At 42.2% G+C, this 16,955-nt stretch overlaps 1 protein-coding gene across 4 annotated transcripts in view; it reads left to right on the forward strand.

Moving 5' to 3' along the window:
* The window catches only part of lpp (LIM domain containing preferred translocation partner in lipoma), a 210,677-nt gene that overhangs the window by 66,058 nt on the left and 127,664 nt on the right, over nucleotides 1-16,955 (forward strand). The window lies entirely within an intron of this gene.

Consider the following 16,955-nt stretch of genomic DNA (forward strand, 5'->3'; position numbering starts at 1 on the left):
TGTCCCAGAGGTTGGTGACATCATTGTTTTCAGTGACCATTTTTGGCTGATGTTCATACCACTCCTCAGTCGTCTTGATCTTGTAACTCCTGCAGATCTTCCAGTGCAGGTATGGTGCTGCCTTGTTGTGCCTGTATATATACTTGGTCTTTGCCAGTTCTGGGCAGCCCGAGACAATGTGGTCGATGGTTTCTTCGTACATTCCACAGATCTGCATTTTGGGTCTGTTCCATCTTTGATGATGCAATAGTGATAGGATCTGGTTGCCAGGCTCTGGTCTTGTGCAGCGATTAGCAGGCCCTCTGTCTCTGATTTCAGCCCGGTGCTCCTCAGCCACTGGTGTGTCTTATGTTGGTCCACGTCTGCGTCTTTCATTCTTTTTGGGTACTTCCCGTGCATTGCTTTGTCCTCCCAGGTTTTTTGCAGTTGCCGCTGGACAAGGTGTTTTGCCTTCTGCTTCACTCGTTTGGCATAGATGGTAGTTGCCTCATTTTCTGTAGGTGGGATTTCTGGGACATCAAGCTCTTTCTTGAATTGTGCAGCTTCTTTATTGATGGAGTAGATCTGATGTTTTACTATTCGGAGGAGTGGGTCATCTGTTTTTGCCAGGTATGCATCAAGCTCGATAGTGGTAGTGTTGAAGGTCAGTTCGAGCTGGACTAGGCTTTGTTCTCCTGAAGCTCTTGGTAGGTACAGCCTGTCGACATCTGCTTTCGGGTGGTGCATCTTCTCCATGGTCAGCATCGTTATTGTCTTGGTGTCTAGTCTCTTGGTGTCGTTCAGTTTCCAATTGATGATGTTGAAGCTGTACGTCACTACAGGTATCACTGGGGTGTTGATAGCTTCAATTCTGTTAGCCGCATTGAGTTCGCTCTTCAGTACTGTACACACTCCCCTGTGGTACTCTTTCCGGATCTTATGCTTAATGGATGAGTGTTGTATGCCGTCTCCTTCTTTCACTCCTAAGTACTTGTATGTGCTATCTTGGTCTAGGTCTTTGATTACGGTGTCAGTGCCAAGGTCTAAGTCTTCAGTCTTGGTAAGTCTTCCTTGCTTGAAAGTGGCTTTGGAACACTTGTTGATTCCGAATTCCATCTTGATGTCATCGCAGAAGGTCTTGACGATGATGAGTAGACCCGTCTGCTGATTGTGGTCCTTGATAAACGTCTTGAGGTCGTCAGTGTGGAACAGGTGGGTCAGTTTGCCATTCTGTGATTTGTACCCATAGCTGCTGTTGTTCAGTAGATTGCTGAGTGGCACTAGTGCAAGGCAAAAGAGCAGTGGTGATAGTGAGTCCCCTTGGAAGATTCCGCTTCTGATGTTGATCGGTCTCGATGTTAATGACCCCTCTGCATGATGGAGATTCAGGGTGGTGTTCCAGGTCTTCATGCTCTCTGTGATGAATTTGACAGTTGTTGGGCAGACTCTGTAGATCTTGAGGCTCTTCTCAATCCAGGAGTGTGGCATGCTGTCAAATGCCTTCCTGTAGTCAATCCATGCTGCTGACAAGTTCTTTTTCTTTGATTTAACCTCTTGCAATATGGATTTATTGATGAGTAGCTGGTCCTTGCCTTGCATCCGTAGCTACCTTTCTTACATCCCTTCTGTTCTGCTGGTAACAAGTTGTTTTTGTCGAGGAAGCTATAGGTCCTCTCTGTGATGATGGAGGTGATGATCTTGTACATTGTTGGTAGGCAGGTGATGGGTCTGTAATTCTTTGGGTTCTGTGTCTCCTCTGTCTTCGGAAGCAGGTACGTGGTTCCCCATGTGAGTCATTTGGGACATTTCTTTGGATTCTTGATGATATCATTGTAGGCCCATGCAAGGTCTTCGTGGATGCTGGGCAGGTTCTTGATCCAGAAGTTTGCAATTCTGTCTATCCCTGGTGCCTTCCAGTTGTTGGTCTTGTTGATGGCAGCAGTGGTCTCAGTGGTGTTGATGTCTGACCCTTCTTGGTTCTGTATGTGTTTGTATTGATCCTGTTGTTGCTGGATCCATGTAGTGCCCTCATTGTGTCTTTTGTTGTTCTCCCAGATCTTACCCCAGAACTCCTTGACTTCTTCGATTGTAGGTGGTTCGTTGACATCTATCTTCTTCTTGCCCAGCTTACGATAGAACTTTTTGGCATCTTCTTTGAACATCTTGTTTTGCCAAAAGGGCTTGCTCCTGTTGTCGAACCTCCTGAGTCTCTGTGTCTTTGCTCGAATCTCTTGTTTCAGCATCTCTTTGACTATTGGTATATCATTCTTCTGTTTGATGTTGAGCTTTCATTCCAGTTGTTTCCTTTTGCTCTCTTTGATGTTGGAGTTTTTCTCGACTTCACTCAGGAGGGATAGTTGTCGCCACAGTTTCCTAATCTCCTTCTCAATTTTCTCCTTCCGAAGTGGTTGTTTTCTCTTCCATTTTTGTTGTTGTCTTGGTCTTTTTCCTACTGTGTCTGCCATGGCTGAAGCGGCCGCATATATGAGGTGGTTGATTTCTGTTAGGTTCAACAGTCTTGTCATCTCGCTTCGTTGGCAAATCTGATGGCTTCTTTGGAGTGGTGGTCTTTCTTGATCTTTGGGATTATTAGTCGTTCTTCAACAGGAATTTCTTTCAGGGTTTCCCATCTCTGCCTGATGATTACTGTCATCTCTGCTTCTTTCTCATTGTATTCTTCCTGGACTGCCTCTACTTGTTGTTGTACTTCTGGGGGGGTCCGTGATGATGGTGTCTGCTTGTTCTTCTTCCTCTTCATCAGTTGCTGCTTTCTCGTCTGGTTTGTTGATGTTTAGCTCCTCTATGTTCGTGTTGGGGATGCTCTCTCTGATCTTTTTTTGTACGTTTTCAAATTCCAGGTCTGTTAGTCTTTGGTTTTAAATGATGTCACACCTGACATTGGAGAGTTTGTTGGCATCAAGATTCAATCTGTCCGTGGGGTGTTTTTCTTGCCAGATGTTGTAGGCAGCTTTGGATGTTGACGTTACTGTCTAGGGAAGCAGTGTAGAATGCTTCTATGACATCTATATACTCTTCCCTAGACCATTTCTGTTTTGTTATTTTTTTTGGGGTTTTTAGTTGTTGTACATAGAAGGCCACTGTGATGAGCGTCCTCGATATGGTGTTCCTCTAGTACTTGGTGGGTAGAGTTCGTTCCAGTTGCAGACTTTTCGATCCCAGCCTGGTTCCTTGCTGGGGATCGTGGTCCTTGTTGACCCGCGCGACGACCGATGCGGTATGGGGATTTAGTTAGTCGTAATTGCATCATTGTGTTTAATTGTCGGAGCCCTATTGGCCGCTTGTATTGCTGGCTTGCCATAGTTGTGTTGCCCGGTGCGTGCCATGCGGAGGAGGGGATGAACTTCTGCGGAACTTATTGTTATTATTATTATTGTTATTATTGTTATTATTATTATATATCTTGTACTATGTTTGCTTTATTTGTCTATTTTTGTCTTGCACTATTTGGCGAAGCTGCCGCCCTCATTTCATTTTTATACATGTGCCTGCACATTGTTTTAATGACAGTAAATTGAATTGAATATATATCAGGAATTGGGAACACTTTATTTGTCATTTCATTTCATGTACCTGCATACATGAAATTAAACAAAATATCGTTTTCCCCAGCCCACAGCAGTGCAACACAAAGACAAAAACACATATCCAAAAACTACAATAACGTATAGCACATATATCCAAACTAAACAAAAAAAAAATCACTGTTCAAGAGAACGAATGCCAGCCAGGATGACTGTCAGAACTGCCGGTCTGCATGGGCTAGCAGTTAGCTTAGCCTGCTCCGTTTCCACGTTCTGTCAGACTGCCCTTGGTGCCTCCTCTTCGGGCACAGTTGCGGGCACGGCCGCAGTCCTTGGGTCCACCAGATGCAGCAGACCAGGCTCCCTCAGCCGATCCAATGCTAGTTCCCCCAGCCAGACACCTTCGACACACCTCCCTGCACTCCACACGACAACACTAAAAACACTGTCAACACTAGGCGAGGCCGCCGCCAGACCGCCCTCAGTGTTATCGGAACTTCCGGTCTGCATGAGCTAGCAGTTACCTTAGCCTACCCTGCTTCCGCATCCTTGGTGTTTGCTCTTCGGGCGCAGCTCCGGGCAGGGCTGTGGTTCCTGGGCCCACAGGATGCAGCCGACCAAGCTGTCCCAGCCGATCCAGTTCCAGCTCTCCCAGCCTTCAAACAAAGACACAAACTTAGACGTGGACAAAGACACTGCATGGACGGTACTAGGTGAGGCTGCCACAAACGTGAATTCACGTCGCCATCTTCCCACACCGGCCATACCTGCCGAATATTATACTATACTCCGAATATTAAAACTGCATGGACTGGAGGAAGTTGGGGGCGTTTTTAAATAGAAATGCCTGTTGACAAAGACACTACATGGATGGTACTGGGTGAGGCTGCCGCAAACGTACGTTCACGCCACCATCTTCCCACACCGGAACTGGGTAAGGCCGCTGCAAACGGGAATTTGTGTCACCATCTTCCCACATCAGAAGCTGGGGGGGGGGGGACATATATACCCCCCCCCCACACACACACACACAGGATCTGCAAATCACCATTTCCCCATCTTCTCCATCCCCCCAACCAGTTCAATGGGTGTGCGTGGGTGGGTGGAATCAAACCGTCCCGAGAATCAAAACTCAAATGCGTCCAGAACTATTGTACATTTTGTCAAACACTGCTGCTTAATGAGAGAAGTGGCACCTTTGGTCTGTTGCCAAGTCTTTGAATTTTGGCACAAAAGATGTGATGGCCAGGCGGAGACACTGATGCAAGTGTTCATTGGTGAGTTAGCTGCGGTACTTGTTTCTCACCATTTTCATTGTTGAGCATGTAGACTCAGAGCTGTAGGTTGAGCCAAACGTAAGAATTAGAAGTTCCATCTTATGCAGGAAAAGGAAATTAGCTGCAGTAACCATCTTTGTCCTGAATGTGAGAGTGTCACAGTCTCTTTCAGCTCAAGATTTTCATGGAAGTCAATCAACTCACTTTGCAGAGAAGCAACACTGGTCCGTGGAAAGATTTGTGGGGTTTCTTCAGAGAATTCTCTGACATTTCTGACGAGAAATGGGTTGTCAGTGTACAGGACCTGTTTTCCTAATGTGAAGTCATCAAAGCGAGTCTTGAAATTTTCAATCATCTTCTCCAGGAATTCAACATGATTCTGAGGATGTTCTTCTCCTTTGGTCTGTTCCAAAAGTTTTTGGGAAGTGGAACAGTCCCTCCTGTTGGTAAAAAAAAAAGAATAAGGGGCATTGCTTAAAAGGGTATGATGTATCAAAAAGGTGTTCCATGTACCATGCTACTTTCTGCAACACTGCCTACAAGCAATTACCAGCAGAAGTTATTCCCCTGCAGCACAACAAAGCAAATACTAAGAGAGAATTCAGCAATAAAAACAAATTACATTTTGTACGATCGCCACTCAGATTTGTTGTGATAGATCACTGTAGCATCATGTTAGCTTTGGCTGAACTGTGAAGTGTGGATTGTGGCTTAGTCCCCCATTAATTCCACTGAACTCTACATGGCAGGATGGAGCTGCATGTCTAGTATGAAGAAAAAGGATAGATGACTGTGAAAATGGACACTACCTATGAGCTACATGAGCAGTGAGTGCAGCATTGAGCTAAACTTCAAAAAGCCAAACTATTTCTTTAATGTGTCAAAATGTTTTAATTTAGTTTGCCCTTTCTAGAGCTGTGGTACAGCTGCAGTGGATATGTAGTACGGGTTGTTGTAGCTTGCTATAGTTGAGAACAATTGATTATTGAATGTAAGTTTATCTTTACCCCGGGTAAGACCAACCCGGGGTCGTCCCAGGTCGTGCTCTGTGCAGAGTTTGCATGTTCTCTCCGTGTCTGCGTGGGTTTCCTCTGGGGGCTCCGATTTCCTCCCACAGTCCAAAGACATGTAGGTCAGGTGAATTGGCCATACTAAATTGTCCCTAGGTATGAATGTGTGTGTGTGTGTGTGTGTGGGGGGGGGGGGGGGGGGCTGTGATGGCCTGGTGGCCGGTGGCAGGCGGTTTGGATAATGGATGGATGGAAGTAGATATTTAAGTGGGAATGGGGGAGAAGGTGATTTTTTTTTTTTTTTGCAAGCTTTTGAATTGTGTTGGGAATGGCATTCCATAAAAAGAAGGAAAGAAGAAACATAATATTGGACATTAATAGATAAATCAAATCAATTTGATTTGTATAGCCCAATATCACACATTACCAATTAACCTCAGTGGGCTTAACAGCAACACAACATCCTGTCCTTAGACCCTCTCATCGGATAAGGAACAACTCCCTACAAAAACCCCTTTAACAGGGAGAAAAAATTGGAAGAAACCTCAGGGAGAGCAACAGAGGAGGGATCTCTCTCCCAAGACAGACAGCGCGCAATATATGTTGTGTTTATGCAATTTACATAATCCAAAGGAGTTGAATCAAGTGCAACTGAACTTGGTATATATCCGTGAAGACGTTTCACCTCTCATCCAAGAGGCTTCCTCAGTTCGTGCCTTTCTGACTAGACAAAGCTAGTCTGACTGAAGCTAGTCCTCTTGGATGAGAGGCGAAATGTCTTCACGGCTATATACCAAGTCCAGTTGCACTTGATTCAACTCCTTTGGATAACCATGACCTGGATGAATGAGAACATTCACAGACAATTTACATAATACAACATTGAAAGAGGATAATACAATTATAATGGAATTATAGAATTTATGAAGAATATGATGCACAGGATGCCAAGCAGTGTACAGACGCCATCAGAACAGCCCAGGACCCAAGCCACGTGACCAGCATCATCATGTAGATAAAATTATGTGAGGAGAGGAATGGCAGGCAGCATCCAAGTGGTGACCACCATCACCACGGAGACCTGAGAGGAGAACCGACTGCACGTGCGCACAAGGGAGACTCACATGACATCATTCAAACACAGAAAAAGAGAAAGGAGAAGACATCATTCAGAGAGAGAGAAAGACACGTGAGAGAAGAGAACAGTTTGCAGTAGTCATTGGTCATAATCAATTAAGTCATCAACTAGTCATAATCTATACTCTATAATCTCGTCAGCAGAACAGTGGTTGGTAAATTCATTGAGACAGAAAACCAACCCGCCATGTAGTACAGGTTGTGAAGCACTCAACTTAAAGGCAACTAATTGTAAGCTAAGGCAAAAAGATGAGTTTTAAGTTTGGATTTAAAGGACTCAACAGACTCTGATTGTCTGATGGCAGCAGGCAGGTTATTCCACAAGAACGGGGCCCGATAGGAAAAGGCCCTGCCACCAGTTGACTTTTTTTTTAACTTTGGGTACACACAGGAGCCCTGTATTTTGAGAATGAAGAGCTCGAGATGGAATGTACGGTTTAAGGAGATCAGACAGGTAAGATGGGGCAAGCCCATGTAGGATTTTATAAGTTAGCAGAAGCACCTTGTATTCTGATCTAACAAGGATAGGAAGCCAATGAAGGGAGGCAAGAATTGGTGTAATATGTTCAAATTTCCTAGATTTAGTTAGGACTCTAGCAGCAGCATTCTGAACCATCTGAAGACTTTTAGTACTAGAATGTGGCAGACCTGAAAACAGAACATTACAGTAATCAAGTCTGGATGAAACAAATGCATGTATTAGAGTCTCTGCGTCAGCCATGGAGAGAAAAGATCGAATTTTAGCTATGTTACAGACTATTTATAATGAAATAAACATAATCCATCCATCCATCCATCCATTTTCCAAACAGCTTATCCTTACTCAGGGTCGTGAGGATGCTGGAGCCGACTCCAGCAGTCATTAAGCGGCAGGCAGGGAGACGTTTGTTGCGAATTTCCAAAATGCAGGGTGGCAGGGGAAGGCTCATTAATATTAATAAAGGAAGCGCTGTCTGATTGGCCGGTGAGTGGCAGGGGAGGCCGTCAGGCCATCATCACAGGGACAACTCTAATCAAACAATACATTTCAAGTCAGATAAGATTTCTTTGTTGAAGAAAATTAGGTGTTGTGTTAAAGAAAATTATGTTAAGAAATTAAGGCAACCACAGGAACTGCCGCAGCCGGGACGCGAACCCGTATCGCCTGCACAGTGGGCGATATCGCTAACCGCTCGACTAAAGGGTCTGACCTGTTAGCCAAGGGCTAACGTGTCTACTTATCCATGCACGTTACACTACCCCACTTCTGACACCAATGTAGCGAATTCGGGGGGCAGCCGCGAGAACCGCCACAGCCGGGACGCGAACCCGTGTCTCCCGCTCCGCAAGCGACAACGTTAACCAGTCGACTAAAGGGTCCGACCCGTTGGCCGTAACGGGTCTACTTATCCATGCACGTTACAGTATTAAAGTTGTTAATTTTGGTGTCAGTTACTTTCTTAACAGACATACTAACATATGGGATGCGTTACTATCTCATTTGGATATTTATCTTGACAGAATATAGAGTTTAAAAACCGTGGACCATTCTAGTAGTTACGGTCATTGTAGTTCTGGTAGTTTTTAAGTCCCGTTCGTTGTTTGGGACTGTTTCAGTATTTTTTTCGGTTCTTTTATTTTTTTCTTTTTACATTTCACGTTTCTTCAACCTTGTTACATTTGTTAGATTAGCAATATGCATTTTCTGTTTTGTTTTTCAGGTAAAGTTTTCACTTTTTCTATTTTGCTATTCAAGTTCGACCATGTCTCTCTGAAGTTTAAATTGTTTAAAAATAGTAATATAGTTGTTAAAATGTTAATTTTGGTGTCAGTCGTTTCCTAACAGACATTTGCGACGCATTAATATCTCAATTAGGTATTTATCTTGACAGAATATAGAGTTTAAAAACCGGCTGTCATTTTGACGGCCCGTGGTTGTTTTAGGTAGGCGTGAATTAAGAAAATTATGTGTTATGGGTGTGGGACTTTAGTTACCAAAGTTATTAAGCTATGCTGAATGTTCCTTTCATGAACTCTGATTACAAGTTCAGGAACTGATGAGATTTTGTAGGAAAAGCCTGTTATGCAGCAAAGTAGTTGGATGGATTTGATATCATGGAGTTAACAGATAGTTGTGTGGTTTGGTGAATAGAAAGACTGCGTTTAAGTCAGAGCAGAGGTCCTGGGTTCAAGACCTTGTTTTGGCAGGCTAGATGCTTGATGCCCAACAACTCCAGGAGTGCAGTTTTGTAGCTCACCTTGTGCTCTGGCAAGTAAAATCAAAATTTTTTATGATGATCATCAATCAAGGTCTCTAACAAGTAGCAACATTTTTTAAGTGGCGTTTAAAGTACTGCATTGAAATTATCAAGCAAAGTCCAATTACCTCCAAGTTATTTTGAGTGTAGTGTATCAAAGAACTGTACTTTATTATTTTATTATTGTTTTTCTAAGTGCCAGACACTAAGGTATTACCTATTATTGGCAAAGATGTAACATGAGGGTGGGCTGTTTTTGTGCCGTATGCCAAAAAGTAAGGATGATTGAATAAATAAAAAAATAAAATAACAATAGAAGCTTTGTAGAGCATTTTTCAGGGGGAAAATCCTGAAGACCAGAGAAGGATCATGATAACATCTGTTCAGTTGATGTCTGTTTTCTACATGTGACTGTGTCTCCCAGGTCCTGGTACATTTACTAGAAAGCACATTATACTTTTGCAAAATCTTTGAACCTTGCTCTTTTATGCTGCAGTTGAAATCTCTCTCTTGCCCTCTTTGGGGGGTTTTGTTTGATGGATATAAAAGATTAATGCAGTTGAAGCACCTGCAGCAGTTCCTCAATGACAGCTGTAAAAGTGGAGTGGAACAGCTGTGAGAAGATAGCCCAACTGCCATGCCCTCATAAAGCAAACTGTGAAACATGGTGTCACAGCTTTGTGAGTCATCCATGTGGCTGCCCCAGCAATTAGAATTGCATTTCCGTTCATAAGGGTGCTCAGTGAGGATGCAACTTTTTCCGAGGCTGCATGTGTGCTTTCAACCTATGCCATATGCATCCCACAAAGCTCTGTGTGTGTGTGTGTGTGTGTGTGTGTGTGTGTGTGTGTGTGTGTGTGTGTGTGTGTGTGTGTGTGTGTGTGTGTTTTGGTGTGTATGTGTGTGTTTTGGTGTGTATGTGTGTGTTTCTGTGTGTGGGCGTGCATGCTTGTGTGTGGGTATGAGAAGTGTTTTTTTTTTATATATATATATCCAGCCGTACATCTCAAAATGGATAGAGAAATGAGCGAATGCATAATTTATCTTATTCAGTCGAGCAAGAGGGTTCAGAGAGCACTAAGTTAACATGTAAACTGAAAACATGCCATATTAAAAGGTCAGAATGAGGAGGCTGAGTTTTTTAACCCTCTTCTGCTCCCTTTTTTGCTGATGGTTTGTTTGATATGTTGTAATGGGTAGTGCTGCTAGTCAGTGAATTGTCTAATAGGTTGCAGTATGATGTGCGTTTAAGTTCAATTTAATAAAAGTTTATCCGTATTATCCAATGACAATCTGTGCAGTATATGATTGAATATATTCAGGCTGTCCAGGTAGCGTGATGGTCTATAACGTTGTCTACCAACACGGGGATCGGTGGTTCGAATCCCCGTGTTGTCTCCGGCTTGGTCGGGCATCCCTACAGACACAATTGGTCGTGTCTGCGAGTGGGAAGTCGTATGTGGGTATGTGTCTTGGTCGCTGCGTTGGTGCCTCCTGTGGTTGGCCGGGGCTCCTGTTCGGGGGGCGAGGAACTGGGAGGAATAGCGTGATCCTCCCACACGCTATGTGCCCCTGGTGAAACTCTTCACTGTCAGGTGAAAAGAAGTGGCTGGCAACTCCACATGTATCGGAGAGGGCATGTGGTAGTCTGCAGCTCTCCCCGGATTAGCAGAGGGGTGGAGCAGCAACTGGGATGGCTCGGAAGAGTGGGGTAATTGGACTGGTTCAATTGGGGGGAAAACTCGGGGGGGATATAGCGTTTTTCTTTTTTTTTCCGGACACCGTCAATGGTGTTGACAAAGGTGCTCGACAAATGAGGAGCGGAATATTAAGAATCTTTATATATATGTATAGTATATATTCAGGCTGTTGGTGGGCTATACTCCTTGGCATGCATACTGTATCAAAAACGCGACTGGACTGGATTTCATTTTCCTTACAAAATCTTCACCTAAGCCGTCCTTATGTTGGACCATCTTTGTTCAGGTCACTGGAGTCTTGAGATAAGTTTTCACTGACATATGGTCTGTGATTTCAAAGCACAATGTTACATTGTGATCTGACTTTGTTAAATGCATGAGACTATATAACGGAAAGAGATTCCAATATATAATTGTCATTTTACGGGAACATATATATAGAGACTGTGTTTGTTTCCTGAATCAGGTCATGTCCTCTGTTGACATGGGAAACTTTCTATCCTGTTCTGATGGCTTTATCTCCCTGCATTCTCAGAAGTACTTTGTCATGAGTACACATTCGCTGCAGAAAGCTGTCTGATGAGAAAGGCAGTTTCTGGTTTTGGACTATTCTGACTCCCCCTAAATAACTCTAATGTTTAACATTTTCAAATGACTTGCAAAAAGTGTAGTTAAGCTATCTAATGGCATCTTGGTAGTTTTTGATATTTTTTTCTAGATTTTTTTTTTAGAGGATACATGACATACAAAAAAACCCAAAACAAAACAAAACAACTGACACATGATATAATAGAATAAATTAGCACAGGCCTGCACTAGCACATATTTCCATGTAAAGACGCAGCGATGAAGAATGTACCGGTGCTGCAACTGTCTTCATTGGCATTCTGTGTGTAGCACCGGAGTCTCTTGATCCTCTTTAATCCTGCCTTCCTATTATGTGTCTGCAATGTCAAAGGTCATCATTGTATTCATTTGGATGATCCTCTTTAGTATATCATACAAAGGGCAAAATGCACAGAACATCAAAAGCAGGCCCACTAACTTGCAGCGAACACAGGTCCAACATGACCGTACTGAAAAAGATATTGATTTGAAGTATTACAAATCCAGTCTGCCAGTATTTATTTGGGTTAGTGTTGTTTTTTTTTTGTTGTTTTTTTTTTTGAGTTGATGCAGTAATATTCATCAAATCTTACTTTATTCAGACACATAGGCCCATATTAAAAAAACAAAAACAAAAACTATAACACAAAAATATAGCTAAAACAGCAGTTCACAAGTCCAAAATGAGTAAAACCTACACAGACATTTATTGTACAGACATATTATTTTTCTAGTTAAGATAGATGAAGCAATTTGATTTTCTTGTGTTAGCTAGTCTACAGAAATGCGTGGCCTTCAGGTTTGTGTTTCTCCAGTAAATCACTTGTAATAATTTTTTAAAGAAAGTTAATCTTAAATAACAGGCAAACTGATGCAGTGGGTTTACTGTATACTGCTATACCCAATATAGCATTAAAAAAAGCACAAAGTGATGTAGCGTTGTACATTATTTTGGCAGAATAAAGATGCTGAAACAGTTCTACATAACATGCTGTGTACCGCATCTTGTTTATACCTACTAAGATCATTTCTCCTCTCTACTTCTTTTTTTCCCCCAATATCTTTATTTTGTCAGCCGTTTGAGCGTCGAGATATGAAAGCTTGTTGCGTGGAAAGGACAGGTGGGTGTGGGAGACTAGCAACACGTCTGAATCGTAGCATTAAGAGGAGCCGAATATCAGAAGTAAGAGCCATTCAGAGACGGCAGGAGGAGCAGGGATTTGAGCAGATATTAAAAGATGATTGTGCGTGGGCTTTTCTGCTGTGCTCCAAAGAAAGGATGTAAACCCGGTATCAGTCAGAGAGAGGATAATAAACAGCAAAACATCAGAACACAGAGCAACAAACAACGACAAAAAGAAGGGAGGAAAAGCATGCCATATAAATAGTTCAAATATTTCAAGTGATTTCAGAATGCGATGGTGAAATACTGGGTGTTTGTGGCCTCAGCTAGTGCGAGTAGTTTCACTCCGCGAGTGTTATTAACTGTACGAGGAGAAAACAAGCAAACCAATGAGATAAAAATGAAGAAAAAAATAAAAATAAAAGACAACTTCAAGGCGTAAAACTTGAACACCCATCAACTGGATTTTGAGCTTAAGCCAGATGTCTGTCTATAAGTAATTTCTATGCAGCGCTTTACACACACGCACAAAAAAAAATACTCCAGAGAGAATAGAGATGTGTTTCATATGACCTCTGTCTGTGTTTGATTAACTCAATTTTAAAATGTTCTTTCATTATTTTCTAGTCACGTCAGTACTAATCGGATTTTTTTTTGGTTGCCTGAATTGATTGTTGGTTACATCAGCATTACATGATCTCCCTACTGGTTTCTGTTGATCTGAGGAAAAAAAAAAAAGGTTTCGAGGCGGTACTTTTTATGTTCACGGTCTCTTATATCAGGTTTTCTTTGCTTTCACTGGCCGTGCAAATTTTGATGAAGGGTGAACGGTACCACAGGTTACTGTGTTGGATCTGATTATTATTAAACTTGTATAGATTTTTTTTAATGTTTAAATTGGAATACATGTCACTTTATTCTGAATAAATTAAAAACGTCTCAACTGATGATAGTGTAAATATAAATGATGTTTGCATTCATTTTAAAGCTGTCTTTTTCCCCCAAACCGTTTCATTAAGGCAGCTGTCAGATTTTTATCTCTTTTAAACAACTTGATATTAGCAAAATCTTCTTAACCTATATTTTATGTATAGGTGTTTTAAAGTGATTTATTAGCATATCCTGTAACTCAGATCAATTAGACACATTCATTTTTTTTCTCCCAAATTGTATCCGGTCAATTACCCCACTCTTCCGAGCCGTCCTGTTTGCTGCTCCACCCCCTCTGCCGATCCAGGGAGGGCTGCAGACTACCACATGCTTCCTCCAATACATGTGGAGTCGCCAGCTGCTTCTTTTCACCTGACAGTGAGGAGTTTCTCTAGGGGGAAGTAGTGCATGGGAGGATCATGTTATTCCCCCCAGTTCCCCCTCCCCCTCCAAACAGGTGCCCCAACCAACCAGAGGTGGCACTAGCACAGCGACCAGGACACATACCCACACCCGGCTTCCCACCCACAGACATGGCCAATTGTGTCTGTAGGGACGCCCGACCAAGCCAGAGGTAACATGGGGATTTGAGCCGGAGATCCCCATGTTGGTAGGCAATGGAATAGACCGCTATGCTACCTGGACGCCCCTGGACACATTCATTTTGTCATTTACTATTGTATATCGCAAAGCATGGAACATGATTTTTTTTTTAATTCAAATGAATGCGTTTTACAATCCCATAAGCAGTTATAGGTAAAATAAAGAAAAAAATAACATAATCATCAGGATTTCTCTTCGGGTTGTGTTGCTCACAGAAACGTCTCCCAGAAGTTCAGTTAGTGCAAAGTATCACACACTTTAAAAAATGATGTTTGTCTCTGTTTTAAAGATTATGTATGTCTTAGTCTTTCCACATATCAGGGTGGCATGATAGCCCAGTGGTTAGCACTGTTGCCTCACAGCAAGAAGGTCCTGGGTTCGAACCCCAGGCTCTCTCAGGTCATTTCTGTGTGGAGTTTGCATGTTCTCCCCGTGTCTGTGTGGGTTTCCTCCAGGTGCTCTGGTTTCCTCCCACCATCAAAAAGACATGCATGTTAGGGTTAATACTCCTGTCTGTGCCCCTGAGCAAGGCAATGGAAAGAAGAACTGAGTTGGTCCCTGGACACTGCAGCTGCCCACTGTTCCTATACAATAGGATGGGTTAAATGCAGAGAACACATTTCATTGTAAGAGTACAATTTGTTGCAAGAATACAGTGTCAAAGTGGCTTTCATTCATCCTTTCATTTAATACAGTCATGTAAATTTAGAAAGTCACACATTATTGTAGAATATGCTAAACCAAGCATCAGTGAGCTTTTGAGTCAGTGGTGGACCTTTCAACCTGTTTGCAGAACCGACTTTAGAAACATAATGTCAGCAGAATTTAAGCATTGAGGGTTGTAGCCAAAGTTACTTGGTAGATCACGTCAATTCACCAATTCACATCAATTGTGTTTGTATTCTATCAATGCTAGGCTGTTGCTTAGTAACCATTATAACTGTACCTGCGACTGAGCTTGAAATAGCCTTTTTCATTGAACAAAGCATCAGTTGATGTAATATTGTAAGGCCTAGATTTCACATGAGGTGCAAGCCAATGGCACAAGTCAGTTCGGCCCACAAACACCTTAAGTTAAGATTTCCTTAAAGTCCAAGTTAAGGTTTCCTTGAAAAACAAATTGGTTGCAGAAAAGACTCCTAAGTCTTCTCTAAAGTTTCCTTAAAATTTTCACTTAAGTATTTAAGGTTTTCTCTTTATCTTGGTCTTATACTTAAGTAATCCCTTAAAGTTTGTTAAACCATTGCACAAAAAAACTTTAGCAGCCAAAGTAAGGGGAAAAATTAAGGTACCTCTGAGTCTATCTTATCTGCAACATGGTCGCGTTTATGGTGATAAATTAAGAAAATGAACTCATCCCAAAGGTTTTCCCTGACCAAGAGAACCCAATGAATACGGTTAACGATGAGCAATTGATTTTACATTATAGATTTGACCAGCAGTCAATTCATGACTTGTCCGACCATCTAGAGTTGAATAAATCTGCTTTCTACAGCTCTGCTCTTCCAGCCCCTTTTGCAATGGTAGAGGCTAGTTCCCATCGATGCAGAGAACGGAAATGGAGTAGAGAACGGTCAACTGAGCATGCGCGAAATGCCTCTACCATGCCTCCACACGCCTCGCGTAGCATCCAGGCGCTAGGATTCTAGGAAGACCACCCCTACTCTGCGTCTGACTAGCTAACTTTAACCCTAACCCCGCCCTAACCCTAACCTTAACCTTAACCTACCCAAACAACGGAGGCAATGAGTACTTGTGCATGCTCAGTTGACCGTTCTCTGCATCGATGGTAACTAGCCTCTACCCTTTGCAATTAATGATTGCCCCATATGGTTTTATACTATGGGATTGAATTAATTTTCTTTGTAATTTCCTCCCACGTTCATTGTCAGAATCAGAATCATGTTTATTGGCCATGTAGGTTTGCACTACATGGAGTTTGATTCCAGTTGTTTTCTATTTGCTGTTATTTGCAGATAAAATTTACTTTTTAGTATGTGAAGTATAATCTTTTCCTCATCTAACCAATTTGGTTTTCTTGTCTTTTCAATTTTTTTTTTTAACTATAGGCCACCTTTGTGAGGTGATGACAGGTGAGGCGATAACAGGTATCACAAGGGCAAGTGCAAGCAAACAAATGGTCTCCATGGAAATTTGCATTTTACTGCTGTAAAATCTTCCAACGCAGTAAACCCCTTAACAATTTTCCTTAACCAAGGAATATTTTTAAGGGATTCTGTGCAACACTTTCCCTCAGCTAAGGAGAGATAAGCCTTAGGGGGAAAACTTAAGGTGTTTTGTGCAACCAGCCTCTGGAATTTAAAGCTACAATCCTTATGATTAACAAGCAAACATATGTCTAGTTTGATCATTTTTATTGCTGGTATGTTGAAGAAAAAACTAGTCCACCACTTCCCAGCTAAACCTAATGCCGGGCATCACGTCTTTGCCATAACAGCCAAATGTGGGACAAAAAGGCTGGCAGAAGGAGAAACAAAGTTATTGTGACTTACAAAGATTTGGCAGACTAAGCTAGTGAAGACCTTTTTAACAAATATTACATCAATGGCTAAAACTCGGGTTTAACCTTTTTTCTTTTTTTTTGACAGTTGGGACTAAGCTGACACAACAGCATTGATTTGGGTTTCTGGGATTTGGAGGGCTCGGACATATAACCATAGGCTCCAGTAATAAAATAAAAATGGCAATCATCAGGATTATAGCAATGCATTTTTTTTTAAGTCTTAGCTCTGAGAGTATCCATCTATGGGTCACCAGTGGGACACACAAGAAATCTATGGATTTGGATGG

Source organism: Lampris incognitus, chromosome 3, assembly GCF_029633865.1.
Source record: "Lampris incognitus isolate fLamInc1 chromosome 3, fLamInc1.hap2, whole genome shotgun sequence".
NCBI classification, from domain to species: domain Eukaryota; kingdom Metazoa; phylum Chordata; class Actinopteri; order Lampriformes; family Lampridae; genus Lampris; species Lampris incognitus.